At 39.8% G+C, this 24,866-nt stretch overlaps 1 protein-coding gene across 5 annotated transcripts in view; it reads right to left on the bottom strand.

Moving 5' to 3' along the window:
- Nlg-5 (neuroligin 5) overlaps positions 1-24,866 on the bottom strand; it is a 157,787-nt gene that overhangs the window by 48,766 nt on the left and 84,155 nt on the right. For 4 of the 5 annotated variants that reach the window (XR_013079735.1, XM_076765750.1, XM_076765749.1 and 1 more), the window contains one exon: positions 3,770-3,949. The exons of the other annotated variant lie outside the window; for it this stretch is intronic. The gene's annotated coding sequence lies outside the window, so the exon portion shown is untranslated. The remainder of the gene's footprint in view (positions 1-3,769; positions 3,950-24,866) is intronic. 5 annotated transcript variants of the gene reach the window in all.

The raw sequence follows: 24,866 nt of genomic DNA on the forward strand, positions 1-24,866 counted from the left end.
GTAAACGTAGGCCGTCGTCTCGAAACTACTTACATCCCCATCTCTGTTCCAGGGCCATCTCCTTTGTCGATCCTAGTAAACACCGGCTTGTTTGACCGAAGGAAAAGTTGGCGGGCGACACGAGGCTCATCAACGGCCGTGACACAAGCTAAAGGATACGGGCGCGGAGGGCGGCGACGTAGGACGAGTCCTTCGAGTTTCTTTTATTTCCAACCCTTTCTTCTCTCATTTTTCTTCTTTTTTCCCCCTCCCTCTCTCTCCACTGCAACGACGAGTATTGTCCACTCGCGAACTTTCCCGAGCTCTCGTGCTTTTCGTCCAGAAGAGCCGGGATAAAAAGAAGAAAAGAAGTGGGAAGAGATTGATTGTGAGTCCGCGAGAGGCACGGACCGCGTACCTCTCTCACTTTCGCTGCCCCCTGACCCTTTCTTCGCTTCTCCTTGTTGCTTTCAGAGCCACCATGAATTTATGATAACGTTTAACGTTCGATGCAGCGATTCGCGTCTGTTCGCACGTTGGTCGATCGAAGCAGCGTCATTCGATACACTAATTGGTACAATAATATACCGATTAGTTAGGAATTGATATGTTAATCGATATATTGCGAAGTCGACCAATTGCTGCATTAAATGCCGTATTAAAAATAATTGTCAAATATTATTTACAAGTCTTGTTTCTTCAGCCAATTTCTCGTAATTTCTGCAACCTCGAAATCCCTGTTCTTCTCGAAGACAGTACGCGTAAGTAATTCAAGCAGATATATTTCGATCTCGTATGCTGTTCGCCCAGGTAAAATGTTCATATTTTCAGCTCCTCTGTCACGTTCTTCTATTTGCATGTTTCTTTTCCTTTTCCGCATATATACACGTTCAATATGCATGCATCTCGAGACGCGTATCTTATCCAGGCTTTACTTCTTTTCTATTGTTAAATATTAATACACCTTATGGTCCCATGGAAAACATGAATCTACGTGGAAGAAATACGAACCGTGTGGAAATCCTCTAACGCAATCTTGTAATTTTTTTTTAGCACGTTCATGCTATTTTCCGCGACAAGTCGAGAAATAAACAAATATAAATTCATCGATTTTCATAATTTCTTTTAAAATTACCATTTGAAATACGTTTCCCTTAAGTTACAGTAGTACTCTCGCATTACTTTTCTTCTGAGTTTATGGGTCAATTTAAAAAATATATTTCGACCATTGAACCTGTTTCGAAGTATTAGGAACAAAGGAACAAACCTATTCTTCAGCTCCTTCAACGCGCAGTGGATGGATTTACCGCGACAATTCGAAAAATGTTAAGAGATCCTCTCGACTATCCTAACCATTGACGTCGCGATCTCTATTTCTGAGAAAAAAGATAAGACGAATGAAAAGCCCGTGACCCTTATCTTGATTCGCCGCAAAGCGGTTTCATTTCGAATTGGACGAACGTATTCCCAATTTTCCGACATAGATCGATCTCCGTTCTCGACAATTTATCCCCCCTCTCCTTTCTTTGTCGTATCAGCGAATTAGATTACGCCGAGGAGACTTCTGACATTTTCGTTTTCGTTTTCGTTGCTCCATCTTTGGTAATTTTCATTATTTACTTCGCTGGGATCACCGAGACGGCCACGATACGTCGGATCAACGGAAAATTAACGCGCTGTTGGTTTTCTCTCGGAAGCCGGGAAAATCTTCCGTCGCGATGATAAATTGAAAGCAGCTTTTTGCTTGAAAAAATGAGACACGGGACGAAGCGCGAAAGTATGAAAATATATTGGATTTTAAACATTTTCTTGCTCGAAGGTTGACAGCGACTTACTAAAATTGATCGCGCTTGTGAAATTATCGAGCAGGACAATTCTTTATCGAGAATGTTAATTTCTTTAATTATGGACATTTTACTGGATTTTATATTACAATAGTAATATAGAGTATTGACTTGTCACGATACTTAAAAAAAGACCGTCTTCGAAACGTGTTTGGTGACAGTTACACGATTCCATTATCCTCGTATGAAAAAAAGTATTTAAAACTTGAAAGACACGATCAGAAACAATTAACAAAAATTGTCTATGAAAGACGAAACTCGTTTTCACGACGATTAATATTGGCGATTGATCGAAGTTATCATTCAGACCGGAATAAGGGCCAATAGTCTGTAACTTGTAATATTACAGACGTAATTTCCTCTCTACGTTTTCCTCCGTAAACTCTGGGAGACTCCACCCCTCACCAGGGCCAGAGATGGGGATTTTCGGGAAGATGAGGAGATAACGTAAATTTATTATCCGGTTGTTTTCGATTCCGCCTGCTACCCTTACGGGATTTAACTTCGTTTCAATAAACGCAACGAGTTCCATTGCAAGCTTGCGGTTTATCAAGGAAGAAGAATATAATCTTTCGTTTACTGGAGAATCTAGTCCCCCATTCCCGTTGCCTTTATGCCATTGAGTGAAAAGTGGAGAAACAGTCGGAGCTTTATGAAGTAACGCAGAGCTTTTCCTTTAAACTTTCCTTATCATTTTCCCTCGCGAAATTGTGAATCTCGCATTCGTTATCGGTAATTCCGAGTGCTTTCTTACGCCGCTATCAGAAAAGTCGGAATAGAATAGTAATAGATAGGGACATTAAATATGAAAAGTTGAAAAGAACTTTCAATTTATGCAGATTTAGTTGAATGGAACAAAAGAGGACGCACCGAGCTCTGATAGCATTCGTTTGGATTGCGATTTTAGCGGTTCTGAGCCACCATTTTAAATATTCTTCGATGATTCTATGAAAATCTATTGCTCGAACGATGCAAACGTATTCTCTTTGACAACTAATAGAACATAATTACAATTTAATGACAAAAATATACATCGAAATTTCGTAATAGAATTATTTTTCTCGTTTCGCATTTATTCGAAGAATTTCGAGATTCCAAAACTGAAATACCTAGAGTATTTTTCCATAGTAAATTAAATAACAGTATTTGTATGGTCGTGAGCCAAATTCGAGCCTTGACTTCAGCTTATTGTTAGTCGCTTCTGAATTTCTGTAGAGTGAAGCAGATAGTTTCAAGCACGGTAGTAGCATTGCACCAAATAAGTCAGTCGTGGGTGTAAACTATACCCGTTAACTGCATCGGTTGTAAACTTCGCTCGTAGTGAAAGACATAAATAACGAAAACTTCGAGCTACAGATAATGCAGCGGTTTAAATGTGTTTCCACAATGCCAGTGACAAGAGATAACTGTAGAACGTTGCAAGTAGAAACGTATTGCATAAGTTGGACGCGAACAGAACTGACCGTTACTCCAAATAAGTTTACTCGTCGCTAAAGATCGTTAAGCGTCGTTCGAGAGAGCATGCGTGCAAAGAAAAATTTCATTTACTTTTTTTTTTCAAGAAGAATGTTTGAAAGACATGCAAACTCGTGGTTCGGGCTGTTCTGTCTCCACCTTACGATTACAGAGATTGAAATCGTGTAAAACGTTCTGTGAAATATTCGATGTAACTATGCGTTCGAACGTTTGTCGTAAAGATCTGAGCAAGGAACGTAATTTTCTATGGTCGTTCGACATTCCTGCCGGCGGCCAAACCCAACGAAGGAAGCGGTGAATTGCTCGGAAGACTTGGGAACGGCGAAATTTACTGCTGGATTCATTTCGGTCCACGGAATAAATGGACACTTGTTTGGGAACGATGTAAGCTTGTGGGGAAAGACGTGGCTCTCGTAGTTTATCACCGAGACAAACAGAGCGATTAAAACAGAAATAAACGCTTCGCTTACCGGCGTCATGCGCGATTCATAAAGCTTTCCAAATGTCCATTACGCGCCGTTAGACGTGCCAGACATGAGAAATAATCCGTGGATTTTACTTCGATCTTCTTGGTACTTTCCCCTCCGTTGAGAATTAAGTGTCCTTTCAGGATCTACAACAGCTTAGCCTCGGTTCGAAGGTTTCTACACCTGTAAATGAAAGAAATGAATTGGTTATTCGAGAAAATGAGAAAGTAATAGTGATTTGTAATCAGAACGATTTTAACAATGAATAATTAAAGCTGTTAATATTACCGGTTAAAATATTCTTTTGTTCTATTTAAATCTAGACGATGGGACGTATTTCACTTTTTTTCTGAAATTCGATCGAATCGAAAAATAATTACTCGCGCGACTCTTCGTGCCAATTTCATCGGTTAAAGCAAAGACACTTCAAAAATCCGAATACGATGTGTCGGATATCGTAACGCGTCACCTCGAGAGCAAACTTATATTTTTCCCTCCCTGTGTACTTAATCAATATTGATGTTGGATCAAGCTACAATTCATCCGACGTATTCTCCTTGCCTTATATCGGATATTGGAGAAAGTGTCAGGTTAAGCGTAGTTTACGACGGCCAGTAAAGGCGTAAAGTACTATAGGTGCACTCGGAAGGTAGAAAAACGAACAGCGATTGGCGATTTCTCGATAAATCGCGCGAACAACAGAATATTACATTAAAAACCGTCTTATATAACATTATGCGTAAGGTTCTTTCAGAGACTCAACGTAAACATTTTTTCTGTAGTTTTTTCTAGTGCTATATACTATTAAACTCTTGTAAATAATTTAATCACAATCTTTCAAGAGTTGATGCATTCAAATAACTTCAAAACTGTTGACAATACTGAAAAATGTTTCACAGAAAAATTAAATGTTTGCATCACTTATTATAGATCAACGTTTTAAATTTCTATATATTTTGAAGTACGTCAGCAATTCTATTACAGGTGCGCAGTGCCAATTATTGTCGTATCGATTCAGCATTTAATCGTGTTCGAATGCCTCTTCCCTAGCGCACCGGGAATCGACTGCAATCGACATAATTATATACTTCTCCTATCCCCTTTCCCAGACGAACAAATTACCAATCGATGTTTTAGTAGCTTCGACCAAATATCAGTTAGATTCTAACTATTAGAACAGCGTCTTTTGCGACGTCGTTTTTGCTGGTCAGTTACTTTCGCAGCTACCAGTAATGATTTTTAAGATGAACATCGCTTCTCAGTGAGTTTTAATAACGCAACCTGAGTCGACGAATTCTCTGCGGTTACACCAAACGCAACAACGACCACGAAAGGGCTCCGGGACCACATTGTCGATCTTGAAAATCGATCACAAGCCTCGTCTTCGTGCCCCCTCTCCTCTCGATAAAAACTTTCTCAACGACTCTTTTCCATCCTGCATTCTACTTCACGTCTTCTCTCTCCCTTTGTTCTTCTACAATATCTTTTATACTACGACCTCGTTTCCTCGAAGAGCTCGTACCGACGCGACGGTGAACAAGGAGAGCTCCGAGTGAACAGCTGAAACATTAAATTCTAAATGAAAAGGCAGCGCGAGCAGGACTTTGGACTTTCAGGTCGCGAAGACGAAGAGGAAAGGAAAGGAAAAAAGGACCGGGAGAAAGATGGAAAAGAAGGGACGGTGTAAAAGCGAAGCTGTAAAACGTGGACAGAATCCCTCGGTTGATTCACGGGTTCCTCGGCCACCACGGTTAAAGGGAGAAAAAATATTCCTGAAATACTTCACCGAATCTGCGGGTTTATTCGACGTTCGGCGCGAATGAAGCTACCGAAGAGACGTGTATTTTTGAGAAAAGCTCGCTCAAAAATAGGTTGCCATGGGAACGTCACGAGACAAAGCGATACGGATGTGAATCACGATGGATTGACGTGACTGAATAAAAAAGTAAATGGCACCCGATGTTTTACTTTTACTCTCTTTTTTCCGAAAAGGCTCTAATTGAAACCTGATCGCTGTACAAATCCCCCAATCGTTACCAGCTCTACAATATCAGCATCGTGGATATTCGATCATTGTACAAAAGAAGCTTGTAACTGGACTCATATTTTTCTCAATAGAATTAATGAAATCGGAGCTTTGTAAAGGGTTGTCTCAACCTTTAAATATAATAATTCCTATCTTACTTTAAGTATTTCTTATATTTCTTAAAATTTCTATTTTCACCGCGACGTTAACGATATATTCCATATACGTGCACAGGTTTTAAAAATGAAATTTATTTAAACAAAGAAGCACGAAGAATTATGATGCAACTTGGCGAATCTAAACATGGAGAGGTTGTATACAAATTCTCTGAAGTTGGAATTTTCTATGAATGATGTTGAGAAATCTTTTTTCTCTATTATTCATCACCCTGCATGTGAACCATTATCCCGGGAGACCGACTTTCCCGTCACGAATTCGAAACTTCGCGGTAACACCTATATATTTCTTCTATACTGCGCCACACGCAATGCATACAGAAAATAGTACTTTTCTCGACAAGGAACTTTTCTATTGATAACAACTGAAACTACCAACTCGGCCACGTCTATGTATTTCACTGTTCTTGTATTGCTTTTCTTTATTGCGCGCTGCGAATGTGCCCCGTGTGTGAACGAGTTTCTCTGCAACGTTTTTGTACGAACGGAACTGTTCCTATCCTGTATTGACGTTAATCATTGCTAACACGACGATTTACAGATTGTTCTTTCAAAAAGTTACAATCCCCTGTCAAAAGGTTTTAGTTGGACAAAGGAACAGAAAGCTAACTGAAAATAATTATCTCAAAAATATAATTGCTGTCGGTTAGCTTGGTATTTCTGTACCTGATCAATATCTCTTTAAGCGTTTTAAAATGTTCTATTGGGAAGGTAGAAATATATACTTCCAACTACAACAAAACTATTATACAGGGTGTTCGGCCACCCCCTGAGAAAAATTTTAATGAGAGATTTTGGAGGCCAAAATAAGACGAAAATCAAGAATACCAATTTGTTGATTGAGGTTTCGTTAAAAAGTTATTAACAAAATTATTGTCATAAATTATTAATAAAATTTGTTTACCGACATGAATTTTTTTCTCGAAACTGTGTAAAATTTCGGGGGTATGTGTATTCACCAAAAATGATTGAAATTGACCCCTGCAAACGAAAATAATTTTTTCAGAACGATTAAAAATTTTTTTTTTTCCTCGGAAAATTAGGCACCTACCCCCTGTCGATTTTTCTTAAGAATTCGTTTTTCATTTTTGATAATTTTATTTGACGCCCTACAGAAAAGTTGTCTAATACTTTTTTGTAGGTACCCATGAGCTCTACTTCAGAAAACAGTTTCATTGAAATATGTTCATTATTGTAGGAGTTATGGCTGTTTGAAAATTGGACCATTTGTATAGGGTTTTTCTCATTTTAGGGGGTCAAGGAACAACTTTTCGAATATTGTTAGAATTTCTACATATTCTACACTAAAATATGCGTCGATTGCTCTTTTAAACGTTAAAATCGTCCCATCCATTCAGGAGTTATGACGTTTTAAAGATACGCATGAAATTTCAGTGAAACATATCAACGGTATGGTCAGACATTACATTTTCGGTAATGAATTTTTTTCTCGAAAACGCGTAGGATTTCGGGGATATATGTATTGACCAAAAATGATTGTAATTGACCCCCGCAACCAAAAATAATTTTTTTAGAAGGTTTTGAAATTTTTTATTTTCGACGAAAAATTTTCCGATCAGTAAGGAACTTTAAACGATAATAACTTTTTAACGAAGCCTCAATCAACAAATTGGTATTCTTGATTTTCGTCTTATTTTGGCCTCTAGAATCTCCCATTCAAATTTTTCCCAGAGGTGGCCGAGCACCCTGTATATCAGTAGGTACTCTTAAGTGGATATTCTAGTTCGGCGTTTCATTTTTTTTGTTTTCAATCCTTAAGTCAATTAGTTTCATGCATTTGTAGCCTCTTTTAAATGTCGCATCGCGTCTAAAGACAGTATCGAAGAATTCGTAAGAAAGTTACTTTCGTTTGAGAGATTGTCTTTTCCACATTTCGAACTATACTCTCGACATGTTAAAAGCACGACATGAATTAATCGATGATAAAATGCAGGATCTATTTTTACAAGAAGAATGTTTCGCGGCGTCCTTCCGGTGGCGAGCCAAGAAAAATTTCAGGAAGTTGGAAATCAGTCGTGTCTTCCGGCCGCGTTATCGTGGAGGGAACCAAAAAGGGTGGGTGGTTGCGATCGAGAGAAACCGATGATACAAGTGGACCGAGGTTTCGTCCGGGCACCTAAGACGATAAATCATGTGGTTACGGCATGTCCATGCAAATGCGTGTATGCATGAATTACGCTTGCGGTTGTGCGTGTGAGTCCGTGTCGTTACACAACTCTATCCGTGAAAGTGTATACAGTGTTTCCGTGCAATTGAGTATGTATACTGGGTGTTCTGTAACGGGCCGTTAAATTTGATTATCGTTAAATCGATACTATTTTTATTATTCTAGGATATCTCGAATATCACCGAGTGAAAATAAAATCAATCTTGGGTCAAGGGGAGCGTGATACCACGGTAGAATGTGAACAGTGACAAATAATTTTTGATTAATTATTAATTTTTCGTTTCACTGTCTACCACTGTGCAAAAACTGAACCATAAGCAAGGGTCGTAGTCTGAAACCTTCCCTGGCCGGGCAATATTTTCTATTTGCCTTGGCGTGCTCAAGCTTCTTGGAAAAAATTGCATTTAAAAGAGAATGAAATTGCAATTTCTCGGCGCCGTCGTCGCGCTTCAGGGAACGCGCTGCGCGAAATTAGAACCCATTAAACCATAGAACGTTTTTCTTTGCTCCTCTTCTCCGCCTTCGATCACGAGGAAAATATTCTTCGTCGCAGTTACGTGACTAGTTCCGTGTACCATAAAAGTTTATCGCTCAGCACGCATTTACGCGACAGTCGTGTATCAGATATCTCTCCGATATTCCTAGCTTCTAGGCGCGTAAGTTCGAAATCGGCCGCACGAATAAAACGAAAAATGATAAAATATCGGATAGCGCGAATACCGAGGCGAGCACAAATCCATTCGTTCGCGTCTGTCCTCCAGGCACAGTATTTCCTACAGTATTAAAATTTCTCTCTATTATTTTATCAATTTTTCGATGCGATTTTCCACTCTACGTCGTATTTAATTTTAAATAAAATCCCAAACATTGACGGGAAAAATTGACTCGATTATAACGTGGAAATTAAAGATAATAGGCTCGTGCTATATTTTTATTTGGCAGAAGTACCAACGTAAAGAGACTTTACCGCTAATTCAAATGTTGCTGCCTTACGCGTAGCTTACCACGGGGATGCAGAGCGTCGTTACGGTAAGAGAGTCGTTGCGGTTAATAAATCGAGCGAAGCAGAAAGAACGAACCGCAACCCATACGTGCTGTACGTAGAGCTGACTGGCATGTACGAGCATACGCAGCAATTCTCTCGTCCATCGTAAGGTTGTCGGGTCTCTTCCGTTATTTCGAGTCGCGAACTACCCCTATCGTTAACGAAATTGATATCGGTCGTCGTCGGGAAGTTTCGTGCCGCGTAAGCTGCCTTTATGGTCCTCGCGAGAACTCGAACGGACCGACCGTGGAAACGTACAGATATGCGTGACCAACTTCTCGTGCAACCGGCAAATTATTGATGCACCAAGTTCTGCAAGAGTTACGATGAAGTTCAGCGAGCGTAGTTCGCACGAGTATTCGAAGGGATAGAATTAAGGGGCTAACGAGTGATCGCGATACATAGGGCTTTCGTCCTCGTCGAATTACGTTCGAGGCAATGATACGTTTTTTTCGTAAATATTAGAAGAAAATCGAAAGAGGAGAAAGTTGTATATTATACTGGCAATGTGACGGTGTATCTCAATTTTCTATATTTTTAATATTATTCGAGGAACGTGTTTTCGCGTAAAAGGGTACATCAAGACAAGTTCAGCCATGCAGAAATAAAATACTAAATTGTGGTGATAAGACTAGATTGTGATATTTTATAAGACAAATTCGTAACTGTAATCTTAAAGTGGAATAAGGAACTTATGTGGAATTGAGAAAGAAGAAGAAGAGGAGGTAGGGGGATTCGAACTCACGACCCCTTTGGATTACTGACTAACAGTTATGCATATATGTTACTTATTATTTTTGTTCAGTAGTTTGGGAATCTACGATCTCACGCTTGTTTAAGAAATTTTCTAAATTCCGGGTTCGAAGTGCCCGCCTCCTTAGTCTTTCTAAGATTAATGATAATCTATTTCGAGCGAAAGAATGGACTGGAGGCTCGTGCAGAATACTAAACCTTGCGGTTACCTTTCTAGCACCCGGTGCATGAATGGGGCCGGTTCGATAGCGGGCGGCATTGTTTCCGAATTCCCATTATAAGCGCGTTCCGATTCTGGCGAGTGGCCGGCTCCTTTGTCGTCGACGCCAGAGCGAACTTTCGTGCGGAGCTTTTCGTCGCATCGCCACGACGACGGGTAAGAGTAAAGGAGCTATGACGGGGGAGGGAGGATAGGGGGAGGATAGTTTGTTATGCCATGCAACGATGCATACCGAAGGCATTAAAATTGCGTACACGGCTGGGTTGCGGCCATAATTCCCACGTCGCTGCGAATTATCGAATTACATGGAAAGCTTTTCTTTCACTTTACGAGTGGAAGGCACAACAGCAGGCTACAAAACCTCGTTCCTCACGGCGGAAGAAAAATGGGAAAGTGGAAATCGATGTCGAGGTCCTCGAGGCTTTCACGTTCCGGGGGCTTTTCCAGTCAAACCGACGGAGACTTCCGCGAGCGGGCTGTATATTTAATGACGTAACAGATTTGACGATAACAGTTGTCGCGAATTCGATAGCTGTGTATCTTCGGCTCGATTGCTCGCTACATGTTTAAAAGCTTAACGTTTCGTACGGAGATTGATAGGCGAAAAACGATCGTTGCACTGGATGACGTTTTTGGGTAAATGGATTATGATGAATATTTGGAACAGGGGGCGTAGTTCTGGTTCCAATGAATATTTTGACAGGGGACGTAATTTTGTATGGAAAAATATTTCCGATACTGGATATCGTGTTCGGAATATTTGGGATAAATTCAGGTATACGTTGTGTCCTCGTCAACGCTTTAAATATAATACTGTCTCGCAAGTATTCGACCTATTTCTATATACACTCCTCGACTGATGAGTCCACTAGCAGGCTCAGGACGAAACGCAAAAGAAATCATGCGAAAATTCTTACCGAGTGAACCGAATTACGTTCGAATAATTGTTAATCGAAGTATACTACGTTCTTTAAGTACGTCTTCTTAGACAAGGCAGACGATAGCTGATAGAAGACTTGGGAAAACGGTTGTCTCGAGGATGGAGAGTGGCAACGAAATACTCTGCCGTTACGAGGCGTCGTAAAGGGATGTGGCCTGAGAAGTTTTTGCGAGTGCCTTGAAGGGAATTAGAACGGACGTGGAAAACGATGTCAAAATTGCTTCCATGACCCAGAACGGATATCCTCGGCATCGTACTTGTGTACGCTTCTGGATTCTCTTGGCCAATAACGCGAAAATAAACGCACTCTCCGCAATTTGCAGTTACCCGGACACATAACTGACGTCTATCGTGGTCATTTCAGAATTACGACTGCGGTTCCTCGAGCCATACAATTTATCTAAGCAATACACTCGCGCTCACGACAGCCGTTATTACGAGTATATCGCCCTGTGGTTAAGTAACTACCGTACTTATTTACGCTTTCGTTCGAGCGAGTGCTGATTTTCTTTAAATGGAAGGAAAAGCGTCTTTGAAAAGAGGAAACGAGCGATGAGACGGTACTTTCGCGTTGTATTTAAAATTGTAAGTCCCGAGAGAGGAAATCAGAAATAAATTATTTCCTACAGTATATCTCCAGCATCAGAATATTCCCTTCCGACGCTACATCTCAGGGATATTAACAGTCTACTCACGAAACGTCGACTAATAAGAATGTTAGCTCTCATTACGAGTATATTCATGTCTTGTAACAAGCCATCGTATGGCGTCTATAAACGTTGATCTTCGCGTCACTGAACATCGGAACCGGTGATCAGATACCAACTGTGAATAGAGAGACGAGGAAGCCATTGACACGGATCTCCTTTCTGAACTCCCACCGTTTCTGATCACGACCGAATTTCGAAATTCTCTAAAGTCGCACTAAAGGCTCGTTAACCAACGGATCGTCATTTAATATCTATTGACTCGATGTTAGTCGCATTGGTAACACGTGTCCCCCAAATTTTATATTTACTTTATTGCGAAGATTGTGAAACACGTTCGAGGACCTAGGAAATTTGTGACGAAGTAACTAGAGTGGCATAAAAATTATTTGACTGTACTAATTTCACTATTTCCACCATTTCCTCTTTTGTTCTGTCGTATAAATCTGCACTGTGAAACAGAAAGTGATGTTGAGCGGTAAATTGAGTTAGATCCGACTGTAATACGTACAAACGAACGTGGTGGGAAATTTAAACCAGTTTCGAAGAGTATTGGCGCTGTTAACTCTGGGATTTACAACTTCAAAAGGATTTCTACCAATGTTCACGCTACTATTATTAGTTCGACACTTTCTGGACAGATGCAGGGAAGAAGGTTTTTTCTCTCGTATTTCGACACCCATGTGATTTTTATTCACAGTGAAATCAGAGTAATAAATTACGAAGTATACGATCACCTAAATTAAGGTTAACTACCGCAACGAGTATTTACAATTATAATTTTGTAAAGAGTTAATTCATGCAGATAGTAACAATAATATATTGTTATATAACATGTGATGTAGAGTACAATATTGATCAAAAGCGTAGAATGAAATTTGTTCATACGATGTTTTGTTTTCGAGAAAATTGACTTTGAAAATTCATCGGGTATGCATGCAATAGAATACGATTGGACATCAACACGAGTGGAAATGGCAAGAAATGGACAGACGCGCCATGCAAATAATATTTACTCGATCGCAAATTTACAAATTCAATTATCCGAAAAAGGAAGCCTCGTACAAATTTCATTCCACGAGTTGTTCACTGCGTGCCTCTAACAACATATTTCGATATCGCCCGAATCGATGAGGCGGTCGTGGTTCCGAATAACCGTCAAATTGTATAATTCCCGAATTTTGAGGAGCTAAAAATCCGAGGGTGGGGTAAACGCGATTATTTGACACGCATGGTCGGTCTGAACTCGTAGCCTGTTGAGCAGCGGGATTATCGTCATCGCGGTAAGAGATTTACGAACGCATTCGCGTCGTAAATTCGATCAGTCAGTCGAAGTCGCGACGCCAACGAAGCCTTCGTGATCCACGGATGGCCATAATGCATGCGATTGTCGGCACAGAGAGACGTCAGTGTCCGACGATGCAGTCGCGTGTACCCGAATGTTACCGGGCTGACCGTGCCAAGCCCGGAAGGAACTATCGATCGATTCCGTACCCACTTACTTCCGGTGTCCCGGACGATGCTTCCGAACGTGGCCGATGCGGATGTACCGTGTGAAATGCGGCCTCCGCCGAAGTCGGACACTTGGATTTCACGGAACCGGAATCGCGCTGTCGCTTAGGCAAATGCACAAGTTCCCTCTGGACAAACCGATCCTCTATTCTACTCTCGAGACACGGAAATTAATATTATAAACAATTTAAATGGACCTGATTTTCTGAAACCATCAGTTTATCCGTAATCGACACACGAAACGTTTAAACAACACGTTCTGTAAATACTTATCGTGCTCGATTATTTTAATTTGTTCTACAATATTTCACACTGTTAACATTGTACTGATTTATAACAGGCGCGATTATATTTATGAACTGTTCTATATTCACAGTTTAAGAAGTAGAAATTTAATTTCTGATCGTATAGTACAATGGCAAGCAACTTGTGGCTCGCGTGTCGCATGCAGCCCGTACAACTAAATTATTGCGGCTCTTGATCTGACAAGGGGACCCTACAGCTGTCACAGTGGAGATTTTGACGATAAAATATTTGGTGAAATAGTAATAAAGATTGAACGAAGACGTATTGTGAAATATACGTATACTTTCAATGGACGGTTTTTATGAATAATAAAATTAAATAAATTGCGGTAATAAATTCGCGAATATAGTGAAAATACTATGAAATAAGAGGAGAATTCGTGGAAGTGATTCGTCCAGAAAAATTGGAATTGTGAAAAATTTTAAAAATATATCAACCACCCGATGCTTTTAACGAGCACTTCTGCTGGAACAATTACAATTCCTTGTTCCTGCAGGCGAAAAATCGAATGTCAGACGCAAAGAATGAGATGTCATTGTTTCTTGGCTGATTATTACGCCACGCAGCTTTATCTCCGTGACAATTCTCTAGATAACGGGGGAATATTCGTGGAATAATTAATCTTTTCGTTCCATGCTAAAATCGTAGGAAGTAATTTCGGTCCGCAATATTTTGTTATCTGTACACGAACGGTTCATTCCATAGAAATTACTGAAATAACAATAGAACGATGAAGCATAGCGTAAGCTTGGGTGAAAAACGTCGAATTCAATTTCGTTGAAAACATAAAATATCGTCGACGTTCGCTCTGATTTACCCATAAAAAGTTGATTAAAAACTTTCGGTGCAAGAGAAACTTGTTTCAACGTTAGATATTATACGAGCTACGTAGGGAAAAAATCGTCTACTTTCGTATCGCTTTAAAACGCTCAACGAGAAGCACGAAGATCGTTTCGCATTTTTAAGCTACCGGGGAAACAGCATTCGTTTCCGTGTCGTTTCGTGCAAGGTTAGCCGGAAGTAGAGACAATACCGCGAAGGATATTCACCCGTCGCAAGTTATTCGCACTTCCGACAGCTCGCGGGCACTTTCACTGGTATATACTTGGCGGGAGTTCGAGGGGGATGCAAATATGGAAAAACTTGAGTCGATTCGCCACCCTTTGCCACCCTCTGGACGACATGCGCCGCTATCGTTTCGCGATACCGATCTCTCGTAACTGCTAGTAGTTGTTTGGCTGCACAATCCTATTTGCCAAGCAATCTGCCACTGCCGGCAGTTCGTGTAATCCCGAGGGAGTGGCGCTCAGTTGCGGTGATACAACCGGAAGCGACACCGAAAACCCCACCGATTTTCAGGGTCGTGGCTCATTTTAGCGTCACGTCGAATCCCATTTGTCTTTGCGATCGCTCCTACGATACCACTTTTACACGCCTCTAACCACCGACGAGAGGTATTCACTAACAGACTCCAAAAACTGTACACTAAATAAAAACAAGCTACCATCCCCGTTTCGTATCAGACTCAAAGAATTCTAGAAACCTTCATCGATTTATCTATGAGATACAATCAATAAGAATTTTTTAAAGTTTGCATTTTAGCTGCAATTTAATTTTATTAACGCGTTCCTACGACATCACTTTTACACGCCTCTGACCACCGACGAGAGATATTCACTAACAGACTCCAAAAACTGTACACTAAATAAAAACAAGCTACCATCTCCATTTCGTATCAGATTCAAAAAATTGTAGAAACCTTCATCGATTTGTCTATAAGATACAATCAATAAGAATTTTTTGAAGTTTGCATTTTAGCTGCAATCTAATTTTATTAACGATTCTAACAGTGAAATTAATATTATGTGTTTGATTTATTATTTTTAAGGTAGTATTACTGTTTACGTTATAATCATAATATACGCGCAACTTTGCAATTTAAACTTCGCGATAGATTTTCTTCCCCAATTAATCAACGTTCCGATAATTGATGTTCCCCCGCATGTCATTCTTCGTCATATAATTTATGCAAGCAACCAACGAGGTTTTTTCAGCGTGCTATAGTTTACCGGATAAACGAATCGGTTATTTATTTTCCAATACCAGGCGCACTCAGTCTGCATTTCCCGTAGCCAGTCGACCAAGAAGGAGCCTGATATTTTATTTAGTCGCGGAAGAATTTAATCAACGAGTCGAGCGTAATCGTCGCACCGTCGAAACTGGTACACCGACATCGTCGCTACTCGAGGCAACATTGTTACGAAATCTAACGAGTTTTTCCATCTCGAGGTTTTTGTCCGTGGCAACCTAAATCTTCGAAAATATGCGCATCAATTAGCGAACAGACCAAACGAAAATACCGTGGAAAGGCGAAATGAGAAATATGCATGAAAATCGATTACAGGGAGACTACGTCTAACCTATCTCCTATATACGGATATACAGTTTTGTTCAAAACACGCGTTTCAAACTCAGAAAAATTAACTTTCAAAACATAAATCGAAAATTATGAAATGATGTTCTATATTTGCACTTGGTCATCATACGTTTGCGATAATAGACAATAAAATGGACATTTTTGTGGGTATATAACAAAGACAACAATAAAACAGTACTTTTTGCACGAAGTTTCATTTTCGAATCAATCGACATTAAAAAGTCGAGGTTAGGTTTGTTCAAAGAAATGTAATTAAAATGATATGACCCACACTTTGAGAAACACTTTAACGGATAAGACCAAAAAAGATCTATGGGTGTCGTTGATCAGCGGTCTCTATCTTGATCGACGTTTTTTACCATCGTTGCAATGAAATGGTCGTGTAAACGAGCGACGAGATCGGGCAGTGAAATCGCTTATTGATCGGTCGTAGTTAGCCAATGACCGAGTATAATTTAAATAACACAGTATTTTTGAGAGCGAACGAGGCTCAAAGCAATCCGGCCTCTGTACACGCGTTAATTGTCGTAATTAGATCCGCGCCGATTGCATTGGGGATGCAATTAAAATCTTGTTCACGTAATCTGCGTGCTATCCACGCGACGATGCGTTATAACAGGATCTGTATTTATTCAGGGATGGCGGAGAGGGACGTAAGCGAGGGAACATAGCTGTGTGTCGGATGTTTAGATGAGAGTTTTATTAATACCGTCGAACGGTTAATTAATACCGTCCGTTTATCGATATCAATTACGTTTACGCCGATATGGATCTCCGATCGATGAACTTTTTGCTTTGAAATGGAGTCGGTACGAGGAGGCTACTCTGTGGGGCGAGTAAGACGAGATTGTTTAAAAATAGGTGAGATTTATGCTATCGGTGAATGAACGATCATTGTACGCCTATCTGTTTTAACAAACTAATTTAAAAGCGTAATTTAAGAACGTTAATAAAAAGTCTACGTAATTGATATTGCAAAAACATTGTTTTTACTGTAGAACAAAATGACCGAAAGTAGAATATTGTTTTGCTTTCATTGCAACAGTAGGAATTGCTGAAACTTCTTTGGATGTATAGAGTAGAGTAAATATCAAAATAAACGTAGAAGACTGCACAAATTATAGTAGTTGGTATAGTCAATGGATAGGGGATGAAAGGCCCTTTAAAACGAGCGTTCGAACAAGTTGATAGCACAATTAGTTCCGGAGATATGACAATTTTTGTTTCAAGTCGAGCGTCAAAGTAAATGTCAAAATAAACATGGAAGATAGTATAAATAATAATAGTTTTTACATTCATAAGATAGGGGATGAAAAGCCCTTTAAAACGAGCGTTTGTACGAGTCGATAGCTTTATTAGTTCCGGAGATATAGCGATTTTAGTTTCAAGTCGATGCGGTGGCTAGTTTCGGAGATACAAAGGTCCGAAGCGTTTGCTCACGTTCATTGAGATGAATGAACTCGCGCGCGTGACAATAGTAAACAGTGCGTAGTAAATTCTTGGAAATACTACGCCCCGAAACTAGGTCACTCGGTCACGAGTCACGTACGAGAAAGAGAGGTCCGGCGCGACGCGTCAGACGCAGACAGAGATAGTCAAATTAAGAAAAATACCGTTTTACATAAATTACGATATCTCGAAAACGAAAAGTCCGATCGTCAAAAACCAAAAACCATTTCAAAGAGGAAGCTTTGCCGCCGCTAACAATGCCTTAATAATTAATAAATCAGTAATAGTTTCGGAACTGCACGCGTCTAAAGTTTTAATATTTTTAATACGCGTGAATAGGCTATTATACGCGAGCCGGACAGTGAGAGAGTCGGATTAAAAAAAATTACCTTTTACATAAATTACGATATCTCGAAAACGGAAAGTCGGATCGACAAAAACCAAAAACCATTTCAAAGAAGAAGCTTTGCCGCCGCTAACAATGTCTTAATAATTAATAAAACACTAATAGTTTCGGAATTGCACGCGTCTAAACTTTTAGTATTTTTAATACGCGTTAATAGGCTTTTATAAGACGGAGAGTGGAACTTTAAGAATTACCTCTTTATTTAAATTACGATATCTCCAAAACGGAAAGTCGGATCGACAAAAACCAAAGACCATTTCAAAAAGGAAGGTTTACCGCTTCTAACGATGAACAATTATTGATAAAATATTAGTAGGTTCGGAACTGCACGTGTTTAAAGTTTAACTATTTTTAGTACGCGTTGATAGGTTTTTATAAGACGAAGAGTGAAACTTTAAAAATGACCCCTTCATTTAAATAACGAAAAGAATTTTATTTAAAGAGCGCACGCTTAAGGGGCATCCTTATCCTGAAAATTAGTTTCAAAGACGGGATATGTTTTGAAGCATTATCGAATATAGCTCGTAAAATAGAAACGCGTACAATTACGTACTAATACGTCGCGCGGCGCGTGTACCGAGATATCCTTTGAAGATGCAACACGAGTGGAGTTTAATAAAGATAATTACAGCAATTTAATGGAATGGAGGAGCAAGAAATTTCTTCGAATAGTACGTCATTTGGGCTATGCACGCTCGAACGGGCTCGGGCGTCACAAAACGCCCCAGACAAATTAATTGCAATTAGATTTCACCAATCGATTGGAGCGACGCAAGTTGGCTGGAAAGAAGCCTCGCAAACTTTCTGCTCTGATTAACAATTACAATCGTGGCCGTGGAAAACCGACAACTATGATTAGTCAAAGGCATTTCGAGGGTCAAAGAGCTGCTATTTCTTCGGCTCGATTTATGGAAATGAGGATTTTAATCAAGCGACAAAGATAACAACGTAAATTCACAAGGTAAAAATAAGTACTTGTAGAATTTGTACAATAATAGTTAATGAAATTCTCTTTTGAGAATTTAGATGGAACTTAACATCCAGAAAATGATTTTAACGGTGGCCATTAGCGAGGGATCATAGTATTTTATTTCTCTGTTATTGTACGATGTAGTGGTAACAATTTAATACAATTTTCTTTATTTATAATCTTGTTTCAAAGCAAATTCTCAAGGCGTACTGTTGGTACATAAAGCGAGACGGTGTATAAAAGTTTCCCTGTACACGTCTATCTTTGGAACGATGAAAGTTGTACGCGTGCTATTATTTTTATGCAATGAAGGATGAATAGTACCCAGACGTTCCACTTCGACCTGCCAGCATCCCCTTTGGCGCTGTCTTATCCCCTCGACTCGACATCCCGTCCTTTATCACCACCCTTGTTAGCAGTTTTCGCAGGGAGATTTTAATTATTATGCAGTTGGCCGTTGTCTTAATTAATTTATCTCAGAAGACTGCGCAGAAGTACTGCACGATTAAACAGCTTAAAGTGTCGCTGATGGCCCAAGGAATTATTAATGATTCGTTGGTTTATAGATGGGTTACCGTTCCCCTCGAAAAACGTCAGACGAATGACAAATAACCGGAGAAATATGTCTGCCTTTCAATATTTAATACGTTTCCCCTCAGATTTTTTCAAGCCTTTAAGACTTTCGATTGTTTTTAAATTTTACAAAAGAAATACAACAGTTTACCAACCGAATCGTCTCCCCTTTTAATATGTTCCGTCGTTTGCATTCAATTAAACACACGATAGATATTGCGTATTTATTTAATGCCGCCGTCGTGCTCTAACTGCAAAATTGACGTTTATGGGAAAAACGACCGGGCAATGCGTCGAAATCGGAATATTTTAATTTCCATTAGTCAGGATCCGGGATATCGATGATTTATCGTTCCGTACATTTTTCATGACGCCTTTAATTAGCTCGGCCGGTCGATGTGTCCGCGTTTTAACGTATTTGACTGTACTTCGGTCCGGCTGTTTCCGTACGAGCTCTCGACTAATTACGGAATCGCAGTGGCTCGATGATGGTTGCTGCGAGATAAATTTATCATTGAAATAGCCGACACTGTAACGTTGCATAAAGACAATCGATCGACGCAGCGAGTGAAACGTACGTTTGTTAACACGATGTGATAAATTTTAATTAAAACCAGGATCACAATAATAACTATTGCTAACTTTAGTCACTACTTTTGAGTGGTCGCAAGTATAAATCTTCTATTTTTCTTACGATCCTCTAGTGATTGTCCATCTCAATTTTGGTTTGGATTCGTGTTCGATTTTACTTCTTTAGTTCTGATTCGTCTCAGATTCTTTTGGTTAACGTCAACGAGTTTGCGACGTTTAATAGAAACTCGTCTGGTTTGATAGATCCTATTTCCATCTGTCAGACCACAAACACTAGACGTTTCACTTATTTGCAGAGGTACACGCGACGTTCTATTTGTCGTTAGGTCTCCGTTTGATATTCGCTTCTGCCGTATTGATTCAACAATTTATACATGCAGGTACTCGGATGCAAATAACGCGGAGTACATAACGACAAAACAATCCGAAGACGGGAAATTTATGGCTGTTAGTTTCGACTGTCTCGACGCAATTGATCGCGCGCCCAGAAGCTTCTCGCGTTCGAGCGAAAACAAACGCGGCTCGGTTTTCAATGATGTTCGTCGATCAATTAGCGATTCGCCCATTAGTCGTAATGCGATTGTCGACCCGGTCCGGGTTTACTTCTAAAATATTCAATCGGTTAAAACGAAATCATGCCGATCGCGAGATCGGACCGGTTACAGCCGCGAATCTGGAGCGCAGATTTCCAATTCCTGATTGCTGCCGCATAATGGACGAATGTCGTCAGAACGAACGAACAAACCCGACTTTTACAGCGGTGTAAATAAACGTTCCTGGCGAGCCGCGGATTGCGCATAATAAATGCCGACTAGAATAATTAATTCGTCCAAATAAAATAATGCCGACCGAATTTCGGCGGACGGAATCCCCGATCGGGAAAGATACGAGTTTTATGGGTAGCTTTCGCCAGATCCTCGATACGATTAATTTATCAGAGCTGCATGCTAAAATAAATAATCAAACACCGCTGATTTTTTTCGCGATATTAACGAGCAAATCTCTCTTCGGGCTAATAACGCGCGAAATTTAATTATAAGAGCAACGTTGGAAACCGGATATTCTATAATTAATGGGATTATAAAGCAAATGGTAAAGCTACAAGAGGACACTTTTCGATCGATACACGTTACGGTGACTGGAGAAATTTGAGAACATAACGTAACATTATTATAATAACGTCAAACGTACGTATCGATTTATTCTTTTTTAAATATCAATTTACTAATTTTAATAGTACCTTTCGTTAAAAAACCGGACGAAAGGAAAACTTGTTAATTTGTTTCGTTTTCTTTCATCCCTCTGTTCCAATTACCTCTTGTTCGATGTTCTTGCATTAACAAACGCGTTGAAACAAAAACCATACGACCCTCCTCCGCGTAATTGCTTGTCACCGTTGCAGCGTTGAAACCACGTTAGAAAATAGTCGCATCTGCGATTCGACTTTTTTCGTAATATTTCTTGCTAAGCTTTGGTTGCCAACCAAATACAACGTCGATGACGTATAATATTGAAAACTTCGTTTTCCCAATTCTTACGAATTTAATCGACAGTGACGATGCCCGTATTTTGCTACAGTGATTTCATTAAAAGGTTCTGCAGAGAGGCTGAATCGCAATTCAACTACTCCTGACATTAAATCCAACACGAGTACCAGGGATTACCGCGAAGCCCCTAAACTTCCTGCAACCGGAAGTTCGGCGTTTTACACCTCCCACTCGAAATTAAACCGTAACTTCCAGTTCATCGAGCCAGACTGACGCACGCTAAAAGAGACTCGAATTTTTCGCGAAACGGACGAACCCCTACAACGACGCTTATTACCTGATATTCCGTTTTTTAATCTCGACGTCAACAATTACTGAGTTTTCATTATGGAATATAGAATAGTACTTTATTTATACGATTTTTATATGATTTTAGCGATCACTCAATGGATCAATGTTATAGTTATCAACTAAAACTAATGCCCACGACCTCGAAGTTTAAAAACAATATGATTCTGAGGAAATATTGTCCCTTCGAAATAAAGAATATTTTTCTATTATAAAAGACAAGTGCAATATTTAAGTTGGCTAGGATACGTATACTTTTTGTGAAAGAAGAAAATGCTACGTTACGTACTTTGTCGCTCCACGGATAGTCAGAAGGGTTAATTTGTAGCGCGTCGCGAAGATTAATCGATGGCCTCTCGAACTCGAGAGGGTCTGAAAAGAAAATCGGCGCCGTTGGCTCGCGACAGTTTGCACAATTTTCCGCGCATACTCGAACTTTTCAATGCAGCTCGCGACGCGGGTTTCGTGAATCTTTTGTGGATCGAGGTCTCGCTGAAAAATCCCCCCCCCCCCCCCCCGACCTCTTGGTAGCATCGATCGACCACAATGACCGGGTTTCGATAAACGGATGGGAGGTCATTCAGGAACTTCAGTCGCTCTTCAGTCGTTAACGGGAATTTCACCTTAACGACTGAACCGACCTCCACTCCACCTCGTCCCGATAAATTTCAATTCGATCCAACTCTCGTAGGCCCGGTTCTTGGCTGGATGCGTCGTGTAAATATGAGCCAAGTTGACCCCAGGACGACGAACTATCGTGGAAACCGGCCGCACTCTCTGAGCATCCTGGAACGTGAGCTTCTGCGCGAGTTTGTCTTTGGTATAAACGGGTTTTGGTACAGAGGCCTGCAGGGCCAACTGCTTTGGCGCCATAAATTCTCCCGTCCGCCAGCCGTTCCGTTAATATCCCTCGCTCGGAAAGCGGTTTACGAAGTTCTCGAAACCACCCTCCGGGCCTTTTCTTCTATTTATTCTCCGTTCGTGGGCTCCTTCGAACCGGTTTGTCTGTTTTCGGTGAATCGGACGATACGCATCGGTCGTCGGACAGACCTCGCGTTTCAATTCAGGGAACGTGTGCTCTGCGATCAACCCTTTGACGTACGATTTCATTTCAAATAACTTCTCGAACGTATAGTATTTAATGTCGTTTAAGTTTGTTCGTACAAGGAACGAGGAATGTGTTGATTTTAATATAGAGGATCTCCGAGGGGATGATTCTATGAAAAAACAAATCGAAAATAAAGAATGGAATTTGTTCATTCGAGGCTTTATTATCGAGATAATTTAATTTGCAATAAAGTTACATAGAGAAATATGAATTTCGCTGAATTTGAACGAGGTTCTTAATAAAATAATAATTATTGAATTGACGAATTTAAAATACTCGAAACGGTACACTTAAAAGTCAGTTTTCATAAAAAAGAGTTTCAACCGGTCATTGTCCCTTAACGGAAATGACTGAAAGTCCTTTTCAGATTTCTAAAGTTCAGCCATTTAAGAATGCATTCCCACAGTTTTATTTTGGAACTCAAAGGCTGACAGAGTTATGTATTATTTTTGAGAGTGTCATAATACTGGAGCGTACTATTCAACAAGTTTGAACGCGTCTACCTTGACACTGTGTTTCCAAAAGTCAGGACGTATAAGTTGCTCGACTCACTTCAATGTCGGCTATAACAGCGTTTCTCAACGTATGGGCCTGTGAAATGGTAGTTGTTCGAAGCTATGGTTTCCACAATCGTGAACACGAATGCAACCGAACGAATCGCTCAGAAGTCGCCGCTGTATAAACTGCCATCGAAAGTTCAGCAGTGATTTTGAAAAATCGTTCGCATTTACGAAAACCGCTGTCCGATTTATTCGACTATCTCAAACAGCTTGGAACATGTTGAAGCTGTTTGAAACGATCAAAACACTCCTGAGCCATTCGAATCCCTCGGCTCATCCTCACTTTTATGTAGTCAGTTCCTGCGATTTATTCAGATATACATTCAATATTATCGTGTCTTGTATTTAACTGAGATTTGGTAATATTAGGTAAATTTTTAATATGAGTGTTCGTCTTTTGTTAAAATTTATATAATATTTTTAAAAAAACACAAATGTTACAATTAACTACACTACTAAAAAGAGGAAAATCTCAAATTTTAACTTAGACTTAACTCTAGATCTAATTTTTAAATAATTCATCAAAATCCTTTTATGTATATTTTTGTTTACGTATATCTTTGCTTATTTTTACCTTAGGTATAGTATTTGGTTGCATCATAAATTCTCTTACAATTAACCCAAGTATATTCATAAGTTTGCGAAGGAACGCAAAACACAACAGTAGGTAAATTATGAGCCAGATAGTTAACAGCGTTCCTTGGATGATTCTCGTTTAAACTGACAGCAAAATGCAGGAAAACTAACAGGACTTTACCACGCTTAGTAGAGCAACTGAACGCCAACTATTTCGGGAAACAAACTACTACCGGAAGATAGATCTGGTAAACGGAGACTGGTTTACGAAGTTCTGTAAACTTCCTATCCTCTTTGTTATGTTCATCTTCAGTTTGTCATTTTACATTGAACGTAATATTGTTACTCTGAACAGGAACAATTAATTCTATGTCAGATGAATACGTATACCGCGAATAAAAATGTTTTCCTCGCAGAAATTAAAAATAAATTATCTTTTGTGTAAACACAAAAAAAAAAAAAACGTTTGCACCTATAATTCGTGAAAATTTCGGTTAATTCGCGTTCGAATGGAGGTTGGAAAGCCGTTAATATTGTCCTCGCGAAACTTTAAAAGCAGTTTCACGCCGGGTGCGTCGTGAAATTTCGCCCCGAGCGTGCATACTTCGGACAAAATAGTTCCCAACGTTATTCAAATCGTTCTAGACTTTGACCACACGTGTATCAGAAGCACTGAACGTATTCAGTGTCAGCTCGTTAGGAAACATCAAGCGTGCGAACTA

Source organism: Colletes latitarsis, chromosome 5 (assembly GCF_051014445.1).
Source record: "Colletes latitarsis isolate SP2378_abdomen chromosome 5, iyColLati1, whole genome shotgun sequence".
Taxonomy (NCBI): domain Eukaryota; kingdom Metazoa; phylum Arthropoda; class Insecta; order Hymenoptera; family Colletidae; genus Colletes; species Colletes latitarsis.